The sequence below is a fragment of the Poecilia mexicana genome, unplaced genomic scaffold (assembly GCF_051168715.1).
Source record: "Poecilia mexicana isolate PSO_F unplaced genomic scaffold, ASM5116871v1 scaffold_23, whole genome shotgun sequence".
Lineage (NCBI taxonomy): Eukaryota > Metazoa > Chordata > Actinopteri > Cyprinodontiformes > Poeciliidae > Poecilia > Poecilia mexicana.
The window spans coordinates 16752388-16775242 of record NW_028263392.1 but is presented as its reverse complement, the minus strand read 5'-3'; the positions used below and the strand labels follow the sequence as shown (position 1 = coordinate 16775242).

The following is a 22855-nucleotide window of genomic DNA, read 5'->3' as shown; positions in this document are numbered from 1 at the left end:
TTATTGGGATATGAATAAAGCGAGAAACATTTATTATTTTTGGTATTTTCTGTGTATTTTTGCCTTTTTGACAACTCTACACTGCAAAAACACAAAATCTTAACAGTTTTTTTTTTATCTAGTTTCTAGTACAGATGTCTTACCAGTAACTTTTTAGCATGAAATTGGAGCTTTAAGTCAATGAATCCTTCATATTGATGGAAAATATACCTGCTGCGTCGGCAGATAAATTCACTTTATAACATGGGGAAAATATCTTGTTGTTTGTGAAAGAATCTGACAACGTAACTAGCACTTTTTCCATCAATAGTAAGGATTTATTGACTTAAAACAAGCTCCAATATCTTGCTGAAAAGTTATTTATAAGTTAGATTTTCTTATTTTAAATGATAAAAACCAACTTTTAGTTGATTTGGTAAGTGCTTTGACTTGTAAGTGAAAACACTCAGACTTTGATTTACCAAATACTTTCCTACTTTTGAGTCATTTCCTGGACGGCAACTTTTTACTTGAGTAAAAATCCTTTTGCTTGAGTATAATTTTTGCGGCTAACCTCTGCAGAGGACTTCCTGTTGGTGCGTTCAGCATTTCGTTGGGATAAATGGCCGACAGCAACCGGAGGATCGAATTATTCTGTCAACATTACATTCTCAGATATGAATTTCTGTCGGTTCGTCTCTCATTCTTCTCCCAGCTCCAGTGATAATAAAACTTTCTAACGTTTGCCACAGGCTGGATTTTAATCTCGTGGATCGTTTTGATCTCCAGAATCATTCGCTGTCATCGTTTTTGAATTAAAGCCGCCTTGAATCTCTGCAGCTCTGCCTTTATTCACAGGATTGTGCAGCTATAAACAATCACTTTTCCACATATTCGCCCCTCTGGGTTCTGTTAGTCAGAGTGTTTGTTGGCTTGTGAAAGTCTTAAAATGTCTTTAACGGCAGACTGGATTCCTCTCCAGCTCGGCATTTTGCTTATAAATGAGGTTTTATTTGTCTTGTTAGAGCAGCAGCAGCAGCCAGATTTAAAATGATTTAGAGACAAACGAAAGACACAAAGTCCTGAGAAGACGAGATGAAGACCGCAACGTCCGTCCATTTGACTATTTATTCATCTACATATCCATCCATCCGTTCATTACCGTATTACCTTAAAATGGTTTCAAACAACAATATTATTGTTTATCGCAATAACTTCTGGGAAAATTTATTGTCCAGTAAAATTAATTATCATGTCCGGCTTATCAAGAATCTCTTCCTGTTGTTTCAGCTTTTTCCAACTCAACTTTCCATGATTATCCTTGTAAACTGCCTCCAATAGCAGCTATCTACATGTTTGTAATAATCATGTTTATCATCGGCTCCATTAAATTAACCACAAACCATCAGTAATAACAATTTTAAACTCGTTCCCTCCTGTGTGTTTGCTCCGGCTGTTTCATTTTGGAGTTGCTTTTTGTTGTCCTGCAGAATGAAATGTTGTTTCTGCGGCGTTCGGTCGGCGCCTGGAGCCGAGCGCTCAGCCGTGCAGAAAAGACGGCAGCGACTCCGAGAGCGGCCGCACCAAATGTGATGAATAGTTTGAGTCGCCGGAGACGCTTTGTTGCTCACAAATCATGATTGGATTTTCAAAAAGGAATGCTAACAGACTCTTATTATCAGCAGCCAGTGGAGGAACGTGTGTGTGTGTGTGTGTGTGTGTGTGTGTGTGTGTGTGTGTGTGTGTGTGTGTGTGTGTGTGTGTGTGTGTGTGTGTGTGTGTGTGTGTGTGTGTGTGTGTGTGTGTGTGTGTGTGTGTGTGTGTGTGTGTGTGACCTGAATGCTGTTTTTTCTGCCCTCACACTCGTCCCTCAGGAATAAATTGCGGGGTAAAGTAGATGGACTTCATTTGCTCTCTCCTGGATGTGGAGTAAGCGCGGAGGAGATGATGAGCTTTTGTTCCCCTCGCCGGCGCTCCGAGGATCTCGGCTCATCTGAGGTTTCATGGCCTCCATTAGAGATGAGCGGCGTGTCGCCGGCTGCAGACCGGCTTATATCGCCTCTTTAAACTTCTCGGCTTGGGATAAAAACCTTTCAGTTGAAGTTTTGCCTCCAGCTGGTTTAGAGCTGGACATCAAGTTTAACTCCAAATTAGAAAATATCAGTAGATTGTAAATTACCTTTTATTCGCCAAATTATTTGCGCAAAATTAGCATAATCACTGATTTCATTACATTATTCTTTTCTTGGATGCTTTTTTCTTGGAGCTTACTTAAAATATTGGAATATTTTTATATAACTTTAGTTTGTTTGTCTAGAAAGTTCAGTTCATTCATGGAAGTGTGAACTCTAATCAAACTCCAATCCGCCTACAAACCTCGGTCTGGGTTCGCTTAAGTGAACTCTGGTTCGGTTCAGATGCATATGGACCTGAATGTCAATTGGACCTGGACTGGGGCGGCTGTGGCTCTACTGGGGCGGCTGTGGCTCTACTGGGGCGGCTGTGGCGGCTGTGGCTCTACTGGGGCGGCTGTGGCGGCTGTGGCTCTACTGGGGCGGCGGTGGCTCTACTGGGGCGGCTGTGGCTCTACTGGGGCGGCGGTGGCTCTACTGGGGCGGCTGTGGCTCTACTGGGGCGGCTGTGGCTCTACTGGGGCGGCGGTGGCTCTACTGGGGCGGCTGTGGCTCTACTGGGGCGGCTGTGGCTCTACTGGGGCGGCTGTGGCGGCTGTGGCTCTACTGGGGCGGCTGTGGCGGCTGTGGCTCTACTGGGGCGGCGGTGGCTCTACTGGGGCGGCGGTGGCTCTACTGGGGCGGCGGTGGCTCTACTGGGGCGGCTGTGGCTCTACTGGGGCGGCTGTGGCTCTACTGGGGCGGCTGTGGCGGCTGTGGCTCTACTGGGGCGGCTGTGGCTCTACTGGGGCGGCTGTGGCTCTACTGGGGCGGCTGTGGCTCTACTGGGGCGGCTGTGGCTCTACTGGGGCGGCGGTGGCTCTACTGGGGCGGCGGTGGCTCTACTGGGGCGGCTGTGGCTCTACTGGGGCGGCGGTGGCTCTACTGGGGCGGCTGTGGCTCTACTGGGGCGGCTGTGGCGGCTGTGGCTCTACTGGGGCGGCTGTGGCTCTACTGGGGCGGCGGTGGCTCTACTGGGGCGGCGGTGGCTCTACTGGGGCGGCGGTGGCTCTACTGGGGCGGCTGTGGCTCTACTGGGGCGGCTGTGGCTCTACTGGGGCGGCTGTGGCTCTACTGGGGCGGCTGTGGCGGCGGTGGCTCTACTGGGGCGGCTGTGGCAGCTGTGGGTAGAGTAGTCGTCTTGCGATCAAAAGGTTGTAGGTTCGATTCCAGCTTCCTCCTGCCACGTGTCGATGTGCCCCTAGCGATCTGCGTATCGGTGTATAAATGTGTGAGCGTTTGTGAGTGCGAATGGATGAATGTGACTCTAGAGCAGAGGTTCCCAAACTGTGGGGCGCGCCCCCTAGAGGGGGCGCCGTGCCATTGCAGGGGGGCGCGGGAAGCCGTCTGGATGAAAAATAAAAAGGCAACATGAACGCTGTATGCGCTGGGTTTTTACCTTAGAATGGCCAACTCTCTGTGGCCATTCTAAGCCATACAGTAGAGGCTTCCACACTTCCCATATTTGTGTCCTCTGTCACTTTTATCAGCAGTTAAAACTGTTTAATCCATTGTTAACATGTTGTAACCTGTTTTTCCGACCTGCCTTTAAACGCAACATGAGCGCTACGACGCTAGCGCTGGGTTTACACCTGTGTGGCAGTGAAGGAGACCTGCTGCTGCTGGGCGGAGCTACGTAGGTTTGTGTTAGAATCACGGCAGCAAACCAGCAAAACGCAAAGAACTTTTCACAGTTTTTCCCCCAAACTAACAGACTGTTGAGTAAAGCTGTTGGATGCAGGTAATGTTAGCTAAAGGATGACTAGCTAATATCAATACAGAACCTTAAGCTTAGTAGCCTGTAGGCTACCGATGTTGGTGTCTATGTCCAGCTACGTATTATGTTCCCTCCCCCCCTGCCCCCCAACACACACACACGTCGTTCAACCAGACAGCTATTTGTAATCCATAGGGGGGAGGGCCAGAAAATGTTTGGAAACGGTTGGGGGGCCCAGGAGAAAAAGTTTGGGAACCACTGCTCTAGTGTAAACGCTTTGAGTGGTCAAAAATGATTGGATAAAGTGCTACATAAGTTCAGTCCATTTACCACTGGACCTGACACCGCTCCAAAAGCAGAAAGTGGACTACAATGCAGGGCATTCTGGGTAGATACAGCCAAAGCTAACATGCTAGCCTAGCGCTAGCAGCAGAAATAATAACTCTTGGTCTTTAGACCAAATAGAAATCCTCCAACTGATGAAATCCATCTTGTTTCCATCTGGTGAAGAAGGAAGTTGCTCTCAGTGTCTTCAGAGGTTTTCTGCCATTTCCTTCAGTGGTTCTTGGTGCAGCGCCTCTAGTGTAGAGAAGCCTCTGTTCCCCCACAGGCCAGGAGGGGAACAGGTTGCTCAAAGAGTTTGGTTGGAAACCAGTGCCTCAGCAGGTTAATGTTGGCATATTCCTGTTATTTTGATCTCAAACTTCATCTCACAAATTCAGTTTTCTTTTCACTTCTTTTGTTGTATTTCTACAAAGTACAGAGAAAATCTGAGCGTTTAAAAAGCATCAAAGATGTAAAAAAACATTCACCGATTAAAATAATAGTCTAGCTGGTTTATGACTTGCATGAAAGTGCTTATTCATCGAGTTTTGCAATAAATCAGTGACTTCTTCTGCTGTGTTGGTCTGTTTCGGGTTCATGAAGCGTCCCGTTTCTAATCACCTCTAAATGCATCGTAAAACTTGTTTGTAAGGCGACATCTCTTCCTCCCTGCATCACTCTTCTCTCCTTTTTGGGAGGTTCTGACTCGTGTCTCGTCCCCTCCCCTCCAGACCGGCCAGGATCATGAGGATTACCCGGGTTTTATGTTTCAGCGAGGAGAAAGATGAGGGGGAAGAGGAGCGAGGAAGAGGAGCGTGTTGGCACACTAAGTGAGGATGGAGGGATAAAGATGGAGGAGGGCAGGAACTCCGGGGATTCTGGAGTTTTTCCTTTCCTTTATCGTCTCTGCTGTTGAGTTTTTCTCTCGCTGCGCTTCGTAAAGCTCAGGCTTTTACAGACACAACCTCATTATGGCAGCCAAATGTTTTCAGACTACAGAGTGGAAATCCAACACCAGACACACCCCAAACTGTGGGACTCCCACACACACTCTATCAGCTCTGATTTACAATAAATCATATTCAGACATCGCCTCAGAAACGCTTCATTTCTGCTTACAGTCCACAAACAGTCATCATTTATTATGTTTATGCAGTAAAATGGAAAAGAAAACATGAAGTTTTCCACATTTTGTCTCGTTTTAACTACAAACTTAATTATCGACATCCATAAATATGAAATATTCGACCCCTTTATGCTGATGATTTCATGATCTCTCACGATGATAAAAATCAAATTGATAAAATCGCTACTGTTGCAGAATGAGCAAATTATTGTTGAACATCATGACATTGTCTACAAATAAACTGACATTTTTCCGTATCCTTTCCAACGGAACACTTTGGGAATGATGTCAACCTTCCAACTTATGTTACAGCTGAAGCCAGAAGTTTACATACACCTTCTTTTCTTGTTTTACTTTCTAAAAGCCAGGAAACGTAACTAGAACATATTAAAAGATTTATTTTTCGGTTGCTTTCTTTGAACTCGTCAGTTTACATGCATTTGGTTGATATCTTTTAAACTTTGACTTTGGTCAGATGTTTTAGTTTCCCTCCACAAACTTCTAATTGGTTAACTGACATGTTTAAGGTAACAGATGCTTGATGAACCATTATACCCAGTACAGATATGATGGGAATGTCCAACCATTATAGTGCTCAGGAACGAGACAAATTCTGGTCCAAATTGACTCCAGAACTAAATCCGGAGACCTTGAAGATGCTGCTGAGACCGATGAGTCCTGCACCGACATGCTCTGAACAGCCGCTCTGCAAAAGAACCAGTTCCCAGTTCTCTACTGGGTCCAACACTTTCATTTCTGGAGCTAGTATCTCAAATCTAAAACTCTTTAAAATATGTTCTTTTAGGTTTTCTGGCTTTTAGCAAACAGAAATCATTTTGGTGATTCAACAAAAGCATCAAAATGAAGTGCTTCCTCCCTGAAAAGTATTAAAAACAGAATAAACTGTAAACATGAAGTGAAATTACCACAACTTAAATCAAATCAGTAGCTAAATGATCACAAAACAAAGTATCAGAATAAGAAGGCCCAGTTTGACTGAGAATAATAAACAACCCACCAGAGGCGCAGAGGAACCATTATGGGTAAATGACTGCAAATAGGCAATAAAAGCAGGAGAAACAGAAGAAGATTCAAGAGAAACATTAAGGAACCAACAGAAATGAGAGGAAAACCGAACCCAGAGTGAAGTGGAGGTAAAGAAAAGCTTCCCTCCATCTTAGAGGTTTTATTTCAGTGGGGAGGTATCGGGGTAATTAGCCCCCTGCTGGTGACCTCAGCACTCTGCCGTGATGAATGGACCCGTCTGCCGCTGGTTCTGCTGCAGACGCAGAACCAGCGGCAGTGTTGAGACGTTTTCATTACTTTTCTGGAAAGCTCTGGACTGAAAATGAAGGAAAAAACACCAACTCTCCGCCCCACTTACCCTGATGCTCCAAAATAAAACGGCGCATGTTTAATTTCATTACTTTAAATGATTACTTGACAGTTTTCCCTCCAACCTCCTGCAGCTGCTGCACTGAAGATGAAACAGAATCAGAACCGTGTCGTTGCATCGGATAACATCCTCCTATCTCCTGGTTTGTCCTTTATTCTGTCTGTCTTTCTCCATCTTTCCATTTGTTGCCATTCGTCTCGTCTTATCTGCGTCCCCGGCTGTCGGGCAGCATCTGCGATAAGAAATGGCAGCTGGATCGGCGGACAGACTGCAGTCGGCTTGACGACTGTCACTTTGCGTCTTTAATTTGGAAACGATTTGTCATACAGCCACCTGGCTCTGGACAGTGGACATGCTCTTCCTGCTAAATACGGGAAAAAACGAATTCTGAGTCATTATCATTAATCAGATTCTCTGTGGTTTAGTTAATTATTTCAGTAACTGAAAAAATGTTTTGAGTCTGAATACTTCAGTTAGAATGTGCCAATTTTCTTTTATCCAATTAATCGATTAATCAGCAGAATAATCGATTAAGTCTGTGAAGATGAATCATTTATCAGAATAATCGCTTTCTCAAACAATCATTAGTTGCCTCCCTGTTCATGATGGTGTGAATACATATTGTGTTTGTTAAACTACATAACAAATGTTGGAAAATATTTAGTAAATCTTGACTTTTAGTTCCTTTAACTTAAAGTTTAACTTTGTGGTTTTATTCTCCATAAAAATGTTTAATTATTTGGACTATGATTGACTTTATGCCCAACATTAAATTTGTTGAATTATGTTTTTTACTTTTAAAACTTAATTAATTAATTTAACATATTTTTTTAACTAACTTATTCATAACTAATTTTACTTTAACTTTAGGCTTAAATTTAAACTTTAAACTGAAACATTTTTTTCATGCTGATATTAAATGTTAAGCTTTGAGTTTTGGTAATCTCTAAATTAATTTAAACTTTAATCTTCCACTTCATGTTTTCTTTCTGAGATTTTAACTTTTAACATCAACCATTACACTCAACCTTAAAACTTTGCGTTTCTAGAAAATTCCTGGTTAAACTTTTATCTTTATCAAATTGAGCTAAAAGTTTAACTTCAAGCTTTAGACTTGAAAAACATTTTTGCTTTTATCTTTAAATGTCACTTCAAGCTGTTTTTTTTCTTCTCCTCCCATCTGGGTTTTTATCCGTTTTTATTTATTTGCTTTAAAAATTAAGTTTTATGTTGGAAATCCATGTCCAATATATTGTTTTACCATATTTCTTTTTGCAAAATGTGCTGTTGTGATTGGCCAAAGAGTCAATTAAGCAATTTATCAATCTTTGGTTGATACTTTTTCATAAAACTGTATTTTATTTTTAGTTCTGTCTGGACATTTTCTGCACCATAGCTGTTTTTTGCACCAGTTTTCCCAGCCTGCATCCGAGGCTGAGGTGGTTAAAACCCGACAAGTTCAGCCTGAGACTCTGGAACCATTTCAGTGGAAACCAGGAATGTGTCTCTCCGTTTTTCTTCCTTATCTGGTTTGGGGTATTGAATCAAAACGGTGAATGTCGGTAGCAGCAGAAGTGAATCGATGAGATAAAAGATGCTGAAGAGCTCGATAGAGATGAGGCGGAACTGCTGGAAACGACTGATAATCAGCCGAACTCTTTCAACTCCTTTAAGATCGCCCATCTTTGCTACCCGATGGGGGGATTTTAAAGTTTACAGGGTCTGACAGATAAGACTAGAGTGGCTGTGTTAGGAGAAAAGTTTTTAGAAGCAAAAACCTCCCATATGCTAAATACTATATATGTTTCATATTAACCCAGTAAGGACATCAAAGACTTTTATAGATGAGCTTTAAGGGCAAAACATTCATAACTCTGATGCTTTATTTATATATTTTTACCCCATTCTTTCATTAACAGCTCAAATTAGGACTTCACGACATAAGAAGATCTTGAGTTTTCAGCTAAAATATCTGCCTGTGTTCTTCTTTTCTCTCTTTCTAAGCTGTCTGAACTTTCGCATTTTTGAAATCTGACCTGAACCTTCAGAGACACATAAAGTCAGTTACCAATTCAGCCTTCCATCGTCTGAAGAGCATTTCCAGGATTAGAGGACTAATGTAGAGAAACACATGTATACATGCTTTAATCCTTGGTTCTATTGATTTCTACTGTGTTTCTATTCACCATATATAATTGCACAATTTGACATTTTAAAAATAAATAAATTTTCTTAAAGGAAGCAATTTTGAAGAAACTTGATTAAAAAACGTTTTGTGCTAGGATGAGGTGGTGTTTTTGGTAGTATCAAATTTTATTTCATAAAACTGCAAAGGATTTTTTTTTTCACATTTTATGAGTCGCATGATCAACAACCAGATCTTACCACTGGCAAGAAGACGATAGGAAGTGGTTGGCATGTCATGGAACGCCATGTTTTTTAATTATTTCAACTGATTCATGTGATTTTAATTATGTTATTTAATTTTTTTTTTTTTTTTTTACATTAGCATACATTTTAAAGAAAATGCAGCTAGCATTTTCACAGGTCTGCATAAAAAGTCAGGCATCTGATTCTGCACGCGTTATCACTAAATTCCCATTTTCAAAATTCTCTTTTGTTAGTTTATAAATCACTGAACTAATTGGCACCAAAATGAATTAATTTAAAAAACAAACAGCAGCTAATGTTTATTAGAAATCAACTTTTTTTCCCAGGAAACATTCAGATTTTATTAACGGGACAAAAACTGATCAACTGACCCAGATCTGATGATTGTTGATTTAAAGTTATTTATATTACTGCTGTTTGGCGCTAGAAGTCGAGCTCCAGTGTTGTTTAAGCAGAGAATTAACATTACACACTTAAAGCCTTTCATCGTCGTCGCTGGACCATAAAATTTGCTGTAACTGACAGCAAACGTGACCCCCCCCCCCCTCCTTCCTGAGGTTACGACCTCCTGGGAAACATTCCTCCGCTTCCACAGAAAGGGAAGTCGTTGGCAGTCGACTGTGCAGGAAATTAGTTTTCATCCATGTCTGGGCATAAAGAGGCAGGAATGTGGTTCTGATTTAAACCGAGCTTTTTGGAGCCGTTCTCCATAAACAGCCAAACGGAGCGAAGAAGAACTTTAACATTATCAAACATTTAAAAACACATCATCAGAAGTGGTTTTCTGTACTTTTCTAATATTGTTCCACTTTATTCACTGTTGCAGACATTAGTTGCACCATATTGTGGAGGTCTGGACTTTGACTAGACCATAGCAACGCTATTATTCTTTTATTTATCGGCCATTTTTCTGTAGATTAGCTGCTGTGTTTGGGATTACTCTCCTGTTGGTGACCCGGTGTGATCCAAGTTTTCAGTTGGTTTAACTTGAAAATGTCTGTGCATTGAATTGAGGGACAGCCTTCAGATTTTCCATCATAGTTTAAATAAAATGAGAAAAGACAAAAAGTATTTGGTTAAAGTGACCCCTGATGGTTATCTTCAACTTCCTGCTGTGCACCACGGCTATTTGCACACCGGATAGTCTGATAGATTCAATCTTTGTTATATTTTCAGCTTCTCAAACCAACCAAACTATTAGAGCAACCTGTTCCCCTCCTGGCCTGTGGGGGCGCTGCACCAAGAACCACTGGAGGAAATGACACAAAAAAGAAGCTGAGTGCGACTTCCTGTTTCACAAAATGTGAACAAAAATGGAGTGACATAAGATTTTAGTGGTTGGAGGATATGAAAAACAAACACAAGCTATTTGTCCCGCTAACACTAGGCTAACACGTTAGTTTTGGTTGTATTTACCCAGAATGCCCTGCCCTGTAGTCCACTTCCTGGTTGTCCTTATAAATGTATAAACGTAGTTTGCCTTCTTCAGGCTGAACCTACTATGCTAAAACAAATTACTTGATGTTTATTGGACTGTAAGGCGTAAAAAACAATTTCAGACTTTATAATAACAGGAAGAAGTGGTTGATTCACAAAGTGAGATGATGAAAAGGTGAGAGACAGAAAGGAAGAACAGGAGCGAGAGGAGCTAAATTTAAAGTGAATAGGTGTGAAAGTTCGACAGGGTGAAAACTGGGAAGAGAGTGGAAATATATGAGGAGAGGTGAGGTTACACGACGCTGACGGAGGGAAAGGTGATGAAAAGTAAATTAAATGAGAACACCTATTGGAGCTGTGATGAAACACGTATTCAGGCTGCAGATGCTTTTTATTAAGTCACACAGCGATTCAGTCGGCCATCGCATTGGATTGTAGTTTCAGGCTTTTCTGCTGATATTTAATCATGTCACAATCCTCCTGCTCACTACTTTACTCTCTTCTCCCTGCAGTGTAAAATTAAATTTAGCAAAAACAAAGATTCTTTTTGTAAAAACTAAAGTTATAGTGTTTTACTGTCTGAAATTCAGTCAGGAATGTTCATATAGTCCCATAAAATCCTGGAAATTACCTGGAAAAATACCAGATGAAGCTGCAGAGTTTCAGAATGAGGACGCACCGATCGGCCGACCCGATACGGAAAAACAACTGAACTGACTTAAAACATTTCTTTTTTAAACACAGACTTAAACATACTGAAATACAAATTTATGTAATAACACTTAGAAACAACAGCTTCACAAGTTTGGTCAAATATGTACAAACAACTTTAATCCTCCACTAATTTCATACAAATTAATTATTTTGAGCTTTTTGATTTCTGTTTCTAAGGAAATTAGGAAATTGGATCAGACTAACAGTAAAAAATGTTTCAGAAATGTAATGTTCTGCTGATTTTAATGGATTATTGTCTCAGGTTTTCCTGCAATAGTCCATAAATATTGAAGGCTGTATTTATGGGATGTAGAGAGGAAACTGAGACTTAATTTCAGGTTTTAGTTGGATGTAAGGAGAATCAAACCAGGTTTATTTTTTGAATTGAGCTACATTGATTTTAGAAATTTCAGCTCATTCAGCTAATTTTTTGTAAAAACATCCTCATGTAATTGCACAAATCAAAATTACGAAAATAAATTAGCTTTGTGTAAACAGTCAATTGCGAAAAAGCTTTTGAGCCAGGATTAGGTAGTTTTTCAGCTTTATTAAAATGATCCAATTTTGCAAAACTGTGATGGAAACACTTTTTTCGCATCTAAAGAGTCGTGATCAACAATCGAATGTTGCTACTGGCGGAAATGACAAAGAAACCGACAGGAAGTGGTCGGAGGACGAGGTTTTTTTTAATGAGCTGTGATTTTAATTGCGTTCCTTATTTAATAGAAATTGTAAAATCACGTTTTATTTCAACATTAGCGAAATAATAATAAAATTTCTTCCATATTTGTAATGGAAACTCAGCTAATGACTGATAAAAGTGACCTTAATGTCAGATTTGACTCTGCAGGCCTATTTTCTCAGCTATTAAAGCAGCTGCTCCTCTTTTGTGTGCACACTGTGGTACTGCAGCTTATTGTAGTTTATAGAGCTCTTTTTGCTGCTAAAGTCCAAAGAAAACGTTTAAAGTCCTTTCAGATAGTCTGGGGAACTATTGATCTGACCACTTTAAAAGATTACAAGAAAGTCTTGGTGCTTTAAAAGAAAAACTTAAAGAAACTTTGGCTAAAAAAAGTTTTACTCTTTTATATATTGCTTAGGATTACATAAATGCAATAAGTACTGAATGCTAGAAGAACATAAACTTTGCTGTGGTAAATGAGAGAGCAACGTAGAAGAGCAACTTTCACTTCCAAAAACTTCAGTAATTGGATTTTGAGAGAGGAGGAACTGCCGTTCACCTCTCAGGACGATGGATCAGATAGAAGCTGGAGAAAATGACCAATTCCCCGCGTCTGCCTCCCCATGGGTCGGTTAACGCGCCCACAGTTGAAAAGTTCAAAGCAATTTGTCTCTCTCCCACTCAGTCAATACAGCGAGGAATATTTACAGCCTCTGTGTTTTATTATAACAGGGCAGCTACAGACTGAACAGATGTAATTCTGACCCACCAGAATTACAGAGATATTTGGTTGGAAACAGAAATGAAGTTGTTTCATGGTGTTTCCTGACTAGTTCACAGATTTAATGCAAAACGATGTGAAATGATGGTTTATTATACATCTATTATGAAAACTAAGATTTATTTTTCTATTTTCTCATTAAAACTAGTAACCTCTGACACTCAACCAACAGTAGCTTCGCTCTTTCATTTACTTTGTGATCGCCAATAAATTCTGTCAGTTTTTTAGTTTTCAAGCTAAAATCTGCTACCAGGCCCTCGCTTAGCATTCTGAATGAAATTAGATGCTTTTTACCTTTTTCCTTCTTTTCTTTTATTTCCTTTTTACTTTTTTTTCTTCTATTACCATTACCAAATGTCCTGTAAATATAACTAAAATAATCCTATTAATAATATTTCTTTTCTAGGACAGAATAACTGAAATATGTTCAGAAAAATATTAATTGGTAAGGGGATAAAAGCATAAATTAAAAACCGTAGGCCTTAATATGTCCACCATTTCTATCATCCTTGTGGTTCTATAAACAGAAAATGTCTGTGAAACTTAATTTTACTTATTATTTTAGATAAGTTATTGAACGCGGTTGATGGTCTGCTGGTCAGATTATTGGAGTGAATAACTAACAGTTGTGTCGATTCTTCCTGGAGTTCATATTTTGTTCATATTTTCATAAAAACCTTGGAAATTTTAACATTTTCTTATTACTCTGTTGAAAAAGACGATCAAAATGATAAAACCACTGAGTTGTATGAATAAGGCAGATAAAGAGAGTAATGAGAAAGCCAGTTACTGTGGTGCTTGATGTTACCTCCATGGTGGATAACAAAGTGCATTAATGATGCAGCGTCTGAACTCCTGAGCAGGAAACTAATATCCAGCTATTGTCGGGTTTGGAGGAGAACTGAGGGGGAAACCGTATATTAAAACGGCCTGTGGCGCTCTGAGTCCATATCGCTTTATATTCCAAACCAAATCGTCTCAATATTGCAGCTCTGACTCCTGCTTACTAAAGAGATGGTCGTCTTGGCTTCGCTGCAGCCTGAAATGAATGTTGGCAGCGGCTGATGGGAATCGGATCGGTTCATCGTTTCCTCACCTCCATCTTTCCAAACTTCTTCCAGAAACATCATTTCTTTATTTTCTGCTTCCGTTGCATGAGGTCTTCGTTTCCAGGAAAATGATAAACAGCCTCAAAAAAGAGAAAATATTTAGAAAAATCTTCTTCATCTTTCTCTTCATGTTACTGTCTTGTATGTGTTGTAGTTTTTTACTTTTTAATAATTTCCTAAATGTTTTCCAGCAGTTTTCTGCTTTTCAGTTTTAATGGTTTGACACTTTCTCCACCCTCTGATTTTCCTCGTGAAGCAGAGGATCGTTAACGAACTTTTTCATCGACCGTCTCCTCCTCTGCTTCCTCTCCTCTCTGTGCTCATCAGCAAATACAGGATTTCTACTAACTTCACCCGTTTCCCTTTAAGAAGTTGAAATTAGCTCTGTCTGATATTTCGACTCAGGAAAGGAGATGTTGAGAGAACAGAATAAAACTACAAAATGGAGCAGAAAAATTCAGGTTTCTTAATTAGGAAGTTATTTAATGACAAATCATTTTAGTGTTTTGAAGTCTGAATAAATGAATTAAACACAACAGAGAAAATAAAAGCAGACTTGCACCAGTAGCCACGTTTCCATTAACCTTAAAATGGAGCAATTTGACATTTCAAAAATAAATTTGCTTAATGGAAGCACGCCGATCTTGCAGGGGTGCGGGGGGGATTTTTCTTTCAAATCACGAGTTGTAATTAACAAGATGTTACTACTGTTGGAAACGACAAAGAAGAAGTGATAGGAGGAGGAAAACTGTTTTTAATGAATTATCACGTGAACAATTTTATTCACGTATGAATTTAATTGTTTTTTTGTATTAAATGAAAACAGTAATTGTGAAATAGTTTTTTTTATATATTATCAGAAATCAAAGTTTTGCACACATTTGTAATGGAAACGCAGCTAATCAATCTTTTTTGTCCTACCACAACAAATGTAAACAGCTAATCACTCTACTTACTTCAACTGGAACAAATGAGATTAAGTTGAGTTTTTCACAAAATATCTATTAATCCTAAAGGAGCAATTTAGAATAAACATAAATATTGAATTATATTCAGATTATATTAAATTCCCACTGAATTGTGAATTAGAGTATTTTCAACAAAAGCAGCAACAATGTAAACTTAAAATCTGTTCCTGATGCTCAGTAGTTTTTTATTTTTTAATGTTTCATCACAAACACTGTAAAATCAGATTTTTAAACTCTGTAGTTGACTTTAGGAAAAGCGTTTCTCCCTGCGCCTCCACTGAGTTTACAGAAAACAAAGAAAAGGTTGATGATATACAGATTTTTGCCTTTCTGTCTGAAGTTAAATCAGATTAAACTTTTTCTGTTTTACGTCGGGTACAACCACCAAAATCATTTCTATTTCCTAAATAGAAACCCTGGTGAGAATACTTAGAGATTATTTTGTAACGTTCTTTGCATATTGTGTTTAAGCATTTCATTTATCTTAACAGGATTTGTTTGGATTGTTTCAGTGTAACGAATATTTATTATTCTTTCTGACTCAATGATTGATTTATCATCTTATATTTTATATGTTAAAGTTATTAAAATTACATGATTTTTTAAAATTAAATTTGTGTTCTCACATCAGTCAGGCCTAGAGGGCGACATTTTAAAACATGAAATTTTGTTATATTTTAATTTACTTTGCCCCAATAAAAGGCCAAAAACTGATCAATTATATCATATAATAGTGAATTCTTTAGTGTTTTTATCTCCAAAGTGTTGCTGGAAAAGTTTAAACAGCTTGAATTTAACTGTGAGAAAAGTGTTTGAAACCTGAACTCTTACTGACATCAGATTAAAGATTTCTGAAGAGTCGTTTTCCCGTCAAACCGGTTTTACTGGAGGCTCAATATTTTCTGAAAACATTATTAAGAATTTGAGTTTCTAATCCCAGTTTGACCCCAGTTGGATAACCAGCTGCAGCGCTCCTTGTCCCTCCTGCAGCTGCAGCTAAATCCTCCTGGTTCATCATGTTTGAGCTGCTTGTATTCGTTTTGGATCCAGCTGGCGCCTGCGATGGATAAGAATCTGCGGGTTTTTGCATTGCAGCGTGTGTGAATGAATATGAATCAGCACTCTCCATCAGTCACCTTCTGACTGCATGCTTCCCTGCAGCTGGAGGTTCCTGCTTTTGTCACAGAAACATAAACACACGGTGTGTATCGGCAAACAGCAGGCCTGTAACATCACACACACCTCTGCTGAACCTAATTCAGTCTCCCACGCTCACGTCTTCTCTTATTGGCTCTTCTATCTCCCAAAACGTGCATCGCCTCAGATTGCTGCAGTGAGCCGGCCCGGCTGGTCCAGGCCGGGTGGAGACGCTCTGAAAATTACCACCTGCATCAACCCGCCATCACTGGCGTCTTCCCGCACATTATCAGACGTCCCAGCAGCTCTTTTCTAATTAGCAGTAGGGTGAGCTAACTGCGGCGCGGCGCTGCAGGAGGTGTGGCCCGCTGCGATGCTTCTGCGCTTCTTTTTTGGTTCGCACAGCAGGTGTGACACACCTGCGGTTCGTGATTGTGTGTTTTTTTTAAGGCATGCAAGTTCATTTGTTCCTTTTAAAATGGAAAAATAATGTGTTTTTATGAGGAAAAACACCAAAAAGATGAAGTATTATGATTGTTATGTGCAATTTAAGCATAAAACGCAGCAATTTTTGACCAAATATTCACACAGGATGCAGAGGCGATAACGTTTGAAAACAAAAACGAGACAAAAAAGTTTTAATCCACATATATCTCTGTTTAAATATCTCAACCGTAGTTTTTTGTAGCCATTAGCAAACGTCCGGCATCATTCTGTGTTGATAATTGGTCATTATTGTCATAAACAAGTCGTGTGTTGTTCAGTTTGTGTGCATAAAAATTAAACGGTGAGCCGAGCTTGTTTCCCAGCAAAGCACCACGCTCCTTTATTTTGGAAAAGATGAGTGAAAAAGTGAGTAAAACTGCCACAAAAATAATGGAAATGAAATGAGAATATAAACTTACATCACCTTCAAAAAGATGAAAAAATATTGATGAAAAATTATTAGTTCCAGTGGCAGATTATTTCACTTATAGCATGTGAGAAATGTCATTTTATAAGTGAAATAATCAGCCACTGGATCGATATTCAGGAATTATTATATTATAGAACTATGACATATTTTTACTCAAGTAAAAGTAGCCACCAAAGAAATTACTCAAGACTAAAAGTATTTGGTAAAAAGGTTTCTCAAGTTCTGAGTAACTGATCAAATTATCAATAATTTAATATTTAAAAATTACATCATCAGACGGACTGAAATATAAAGTTGAGGAAACTTTGGTATTTTCAGGACCAAAATGACAATAATTCATATAAGTAACAAAAATAACAATCGGGCAAAATAAAATTTTAAAAAGTTTAATTTTTTCAAAATAAAACTTAAGAAACTTTAACAGAAACTGCAGGTCTGTGTCTGGTTTGTTTTTCATTCAGTGGGAACAAAATCCAGAAATTTTACTAAGTAGAAAATTACTTGAGTAAAAGTAAAAATACTCCTAAAAGTATTTTCTTTTCTAAAAAGTTACTCAAGTTACTACCAAACTCTGAGAATGAAGGTTGGTTCTCCGGCTCGTCTTCGGACCAGAACCGGCGCTTTAAGGCGGCAGCGCTGGCGATGACTCGGACGCCTCCATGTTGGTGCCAACAGGTTGGGCGGTATGCAGCGTGTTTCCAGGGCCGCTGTCATCAGGGATTAGTTCCATCGTGTCCCAGATTGGAGCGTTTTAAACGGGAAGATCTCCTCGTTTCTCTCCCTTTTATCTCCGTCCAGCTCATTGATATTCACGCGGATCTTCACCTCTCCGCGTCGCCGTCTCCCTGGCGGTTCCTTTGCTTTCTAATAAAGGCGCTCTTTCACAGGCTGGTCTTAGTTTAGCATCTTTCACAGGAATAAAAATGTGTCTGCAGACGGCGGTTTGCTGCTTTTATTTACAGGCTGAAGGATTTCTGGGTTAAAACCATCAAACGGGTCCAAATTCAGGGAGACGAATAAGAAAAAATAACCTGATTCATAGTGTTATTATATAACAATCCATCCATCCATCCATCCATCCATCCATCCATCCACCCGTCCATCCATCCATCCATCCATCCATCCATCCATCCATCCATCCATCCATCCATCCACCCGTCCATCCATCCGTCCGTCCGTCTGTCTGTCCGTCCGTCAATCCATCCGTCCGTCCGTCCATCCATCCATCCATTCATCCATCCGTCCGTCTGTCCGTCCGTCCATCTGTCAGTCCATCCATCCATCCACCGGTCCGTCCATCCATCCATCCATCCATCCATCCATCCATCCACCGGTCCGTCCGTCTCTTCCTTTCATATTTCCACCTGTCAGGTCTAATTATGTTCATCACTGAATTAAACAAATGTTACTAAAAGAGTCAATAAATTTGGTACACAATGATTTAAAAAGTGATTCTTCTTTCATCCTCTCACCTTTGGTTGAGTTTCAGTTTAGATGAAAATCTCTTCTTACTATTAAATGCATTTATCTCGTCTCCCACCTGAATATCACCAAGTTTCTATTAAACGTCCATCTGGTTGGTTTAATTATTTCCCTGCTGGCAGCTTGGATGTTTGGTCTAACTACATGATTTACTCTTCATCCTTCCAGAGACAACCAGACCGAACATCTGCTTCTTACAGAGATACATTTCCTGCTCCATAATTCACCACTTCGTTGGTGGTGTCTGCACCTCTTCCTCCTCATTTTCACTTCATAATTAAAAACTGCTTTAAGCGGGAGAAGAAACGCAACATCCAGCCTGGAAAACATCAGTCTGCTTATATCTGGTTTGATTTAATAGACAATAAAATTAATTTTCAATGGAGTCGATGCAAAACGAAGATGATGAGCATGCAGCTCGCGACAATAGGAAGGAAAAATTAAGAGTTTATCTTTAGTAAAGTTGGATTTAAAGTTCTGGCCTAGTTGGGCTGAAAATAAGTCAAAATGCTGGCCACTGATTGGCTAGACTCAGGGACACAGAGTTACTAGAATCCCTTTATAAAAATTCACAGCAGCAACTGAGCATGTTTGGATATTTAAGGATGTTTAACTTGTTGCGTTTGCTTTGTTGCTATGGTAACCCTACTCACACAGAGCTGTTGCTCAGTTGTAACGGAAAATGTCCCAAACTGCATAGAGCTGTTTCACACACCGGACAGCGGTGGAAAATAGTTTAACTAAATAAACTTTGTTTTGAAGTTAAGCTGTGTAAATTAATTATTTAAGGTGCAATATTTATGTTCCTTTGCAAATTTTGACTTTTTTGTGTAAATTTAGTTTTTACTCAGTGCTGCCCTCTTTGGGCTGAAGGGTTGCTACTGCGGTTGTTGCACTATTTCAAATGCATCTAAATACAGCAGAATCCCATTTCCACGCAGTCCCACAAGCTGTTTGCATCATGAAATCAGTTTTACAATTTGAATTTCAACATATATTTTTGAGAAAATATAGATGTTTATTCTTCAACTCAATATTAAAAAATCCCTTTACCCTTCTCCCCCTGATGCTTTTATCCAGTTTCTCAATAAATTAAATGTTACACACTTTTTTATCATTGATTATAGTTTTTGAAGATCCTTAGTCAAAATACATGCACATAATTCACTAATTCTGCAATTATTATTAATACTGGTATTACTCGTTTCATTCCTTAGTGGATGAGTGTCGCTAAAAAGCTTCAAACCTAAAATTCAAAATAACTTTTAGAATTTTGGTTGCATGTTGTATTTAGAAGACTTTAGTCAGGCTAATGTTTGTTTGCTCACACTTTGACCATCAGAGCTCTTCTTTTTGTCTGTATTGTTAACAGTGAAAGCAGTTTGGAGCTAATTAGCCTCAGCAGCTCATCGGGGGTTAATCCAGTGGGTTCATTTTAAAACTCCTTCCACTGACAGTAGGAGGTTTTTGGAAAATGTGCCGAACGTCCAACAGGTTAAAATCCTCCACATCTCAGAGGAATCATTGTTCTGGCTGGATTTTAATGAGTCGGTGTGCGTGTGTGTTTGTGGGTCTCAGCCTGGGAGGGAGCGTTATCTTTGTTTTAATCAGCCTTGAACAGAGAGAAAAAGAGGGCAGGCTCTGCCTCCTTCTCTCTCTTTGGATCTGTAATAAGCCTTCTTGCTCTAAATCCTTTAATCTGAGCAGGAATGAAGGCCATATCTCTGTCTTCTGGCTCCAGAGAACAATCACTCTCTCTCTCACACACACACACACGCATCGTTTCACCAGCCTTGTTAACATCGCGGGAACTCTTTCTGTCTGTATGCATTTGTATTGTATGCATTTCTGAGGGTTAGAGTGAAAAAAGTCTCCCAAACTTTTTAAGTCAGCAGATGAAAACAGTTAAATGCTTGAACAGAAACAAGCTGATGTTCTGTTGTGAGAAGTTTGAGCTGAAAATCTGCAGGATTGGCTGCAGTCTGCTTCCCGCTCCGGAGCCTCCAGGCTGATTTAAAATTTATGAATTTAACAGAAAGTTTCTCCTAAATGATCCAGAACAATTTGTTTGTTTTTTGTTTTCTGGACTAATTTTTTTCCTCTTTTTGTGTCTTTTTCCCAGGCTCGACTCGTGGACTAATCCGCCCTTCAGACTGAAGCTGTGATTAGCCTGAATTACGAGGTGATTAATTATCCAATTGTTAAATGAATTACTTCCTGTTTGCTCCATCAGAAGCTTATCTGAAGAGGTTTTCATTTCCATTGTGGATTTATGGTTAATAATGAAATAAAATGATTGGGATTGTTGGCAGGATGAACTGCCGGCTGCTTTTATCTCCTAACTCTCTCCAGTAGTGACAGTAATTACGTTTTCGATGGTTTAACCGGCAGCAGCAGAGCAGGTGGGAGGATAAGAAGTCATTTCATGCAAGGAGGAAAAATAGGATTCATCTTTTTAGCTGCAGAGTTCCTTCACAACCCTAAAACACATTGAACAATATGGAGTTATTTGGGGATTTTCAGAGCTTTGATGGAAGCAGCTTGACTCCAAATGGATCATTTTTCTCCTCTGACTGATCCATTGTGTTCATCACTGATGCATTTGTATAATTAGATCTTTTCATAACTTTTCTACTAATTATGGTTTTAAATAAAGCTTGCAAATGTCAAGAAAATCCAACTTGAACAGTTTATTTCAGATTATATTAACAGTTTATGACATAAAATGAAGATAATAAGATACCAACTGTGTGATTAAATATTGTTTTATCAGTCAGATCAAAGCAGGTTTTTTCTGTTTGCTGCTGGATTTCATCAGTCATTCTTGCGCTTTTTCAGGCTAATGATGAATTGTGAGTTTATTGAAAAATTTTTATGCAAACGATGTGTCAGAATAACCTGTGACCAAAATTATGAAAGTTATTTCTAATTTTGGGTTTGAGGCTTTTTAGCAACACTATAAGGAATGGAAATGAGGAATGCTGCTGTTAAGATATTAGGAAGTAATATAATTTAGGGATAATTGTAGAAATAGTTAATTATGCTGATTATGAAAACGGTGACTTGTTTTCATAAGGACACAGGATATAAAAGCTTCCAGCTGTATTAAAAACCCTGCAGGATAAAAACCTGAAACCTTTCAAAAATACGTAAAAATTCAATTTGCAACAGTTTTCATGAACAGCAGTGGGATTTATCCGTTTGAAATAATGCAAGTATAAAAAAGCAATGGCATTATAGGATATATTTGACTCAATTTCAGTTTGAGCATGAACAGCATCAATAAAATAACTTTAGTGCCTGGTGGATCTAATTAGCATCATAGCTAAATTTACACTATTTATAGCTCCAGTGTTTAAAATTATCTTTAAGTTAAAAAGAAGTATGTTTTGGTTTTTTGGGGGTTTTTTGTAATAAAAAAGAAGTGGTGCAACGTTTCTCCTGCTGCTCAGTCGATATTCTCGCCCTGTTGGAGACGAATCTGATGATTTATATTTTACCATAACTGGTTCAGCAGGAGAAGATGGAAGATCACAGATCTAACTAAACGTGAACATCAACCTTTGACTCATAAATCCAAAAAATCTGAGGTCATTTTATTCAACCTAAAACTTTTTTGTTGCTTCGTTCACCGATAGTTTCACATTATCAGCAGATAAACAAATAAAACTCTTTCGCTTTGTTTTTGGGAGCTGATTGATTCATTCCAGCTCAAATCGGCTCTGACGTCCTTTGATCCGTTAAAGGCAGCGACAGAACACCTGTCAGCTCCGGGTTTTCTCCCCTCCTTCGAATCCCAGTTTCATCTTTTCATGTTAAACGTCTCGATCCGGATCCGGCCCCACTGAGGGCTTCACTCACAACATCATAAGGACTTCAAAATGAGTTGACATCGGGACGCGCTGACGGCGTTTCAAACGCGAGCCGAACGGGAAGAGCGACGGCCGCTCCAACGGGAACGCCGGCAGATGTGTGGATTTCAGGATCTCTGCTCAGGTTTCGGTTAGTCACTCGGTCCGGCACCAAATTACATCTGCATATCTGTCCGCAAATTTACTGACATGAGTTGGAATCATGTTTTTTTTCTCCTCTCTTTACTCGCGGCTCAGCAGAAACACGTCTGGGTATTGATCCAAGTCATATTTATTTAAGGAGATTGATTCCTGTCCTTCCCGCCGCTCCGCGGTTCTCCATTCGTTCCCGAGTGATTAAAGAATAAATTTAGTTTAGTTTGCTGATCCGACTTTGGATTTACACCTGCAAGGCTCCAGGAAGCAGGAAAACCTTCAAAAACCTGAAAAAATATTAATACTCCAAAGATTCCCAATTAGATTTGTGTGTACTTTGACTAGACCAAACATCTGCAACCCTTGCAATCCAAACATGCCCACGTTCCTTCCGTACAATACCAATTTTATTTATAGAGCATTTTAAACAGCCACAGAACCAGTGATGTACACAATCGCATAACATAAATATGATCAATTATATTAATCAATAAGCAAAGTAATATCTAAATAAAATA

The 22855-nt window shown here is 39.4% G+C and overlaps 1 protein-coding gene across 1 annotated transcript in view; it reads left to right on the top strand.

Moving 5' to 3' along the window:
• LOC106922715 (plexin-B2-like) overlaps window positions 1-22855 on the top strand; it is a 120976-nt gene that overhangs the window by 53557 nt on the left and 44564 nt on the right. Inside the window, exon 4 of the mRNA XM_088003291.1 lies at window positions 20453-20512. The gene's annotated coding sequence lies outside the window, so the exon portion shown is untranslated. The remainder of the gene's footprint in view (window positions 1-20452; window positions 20513-22855) is intronic.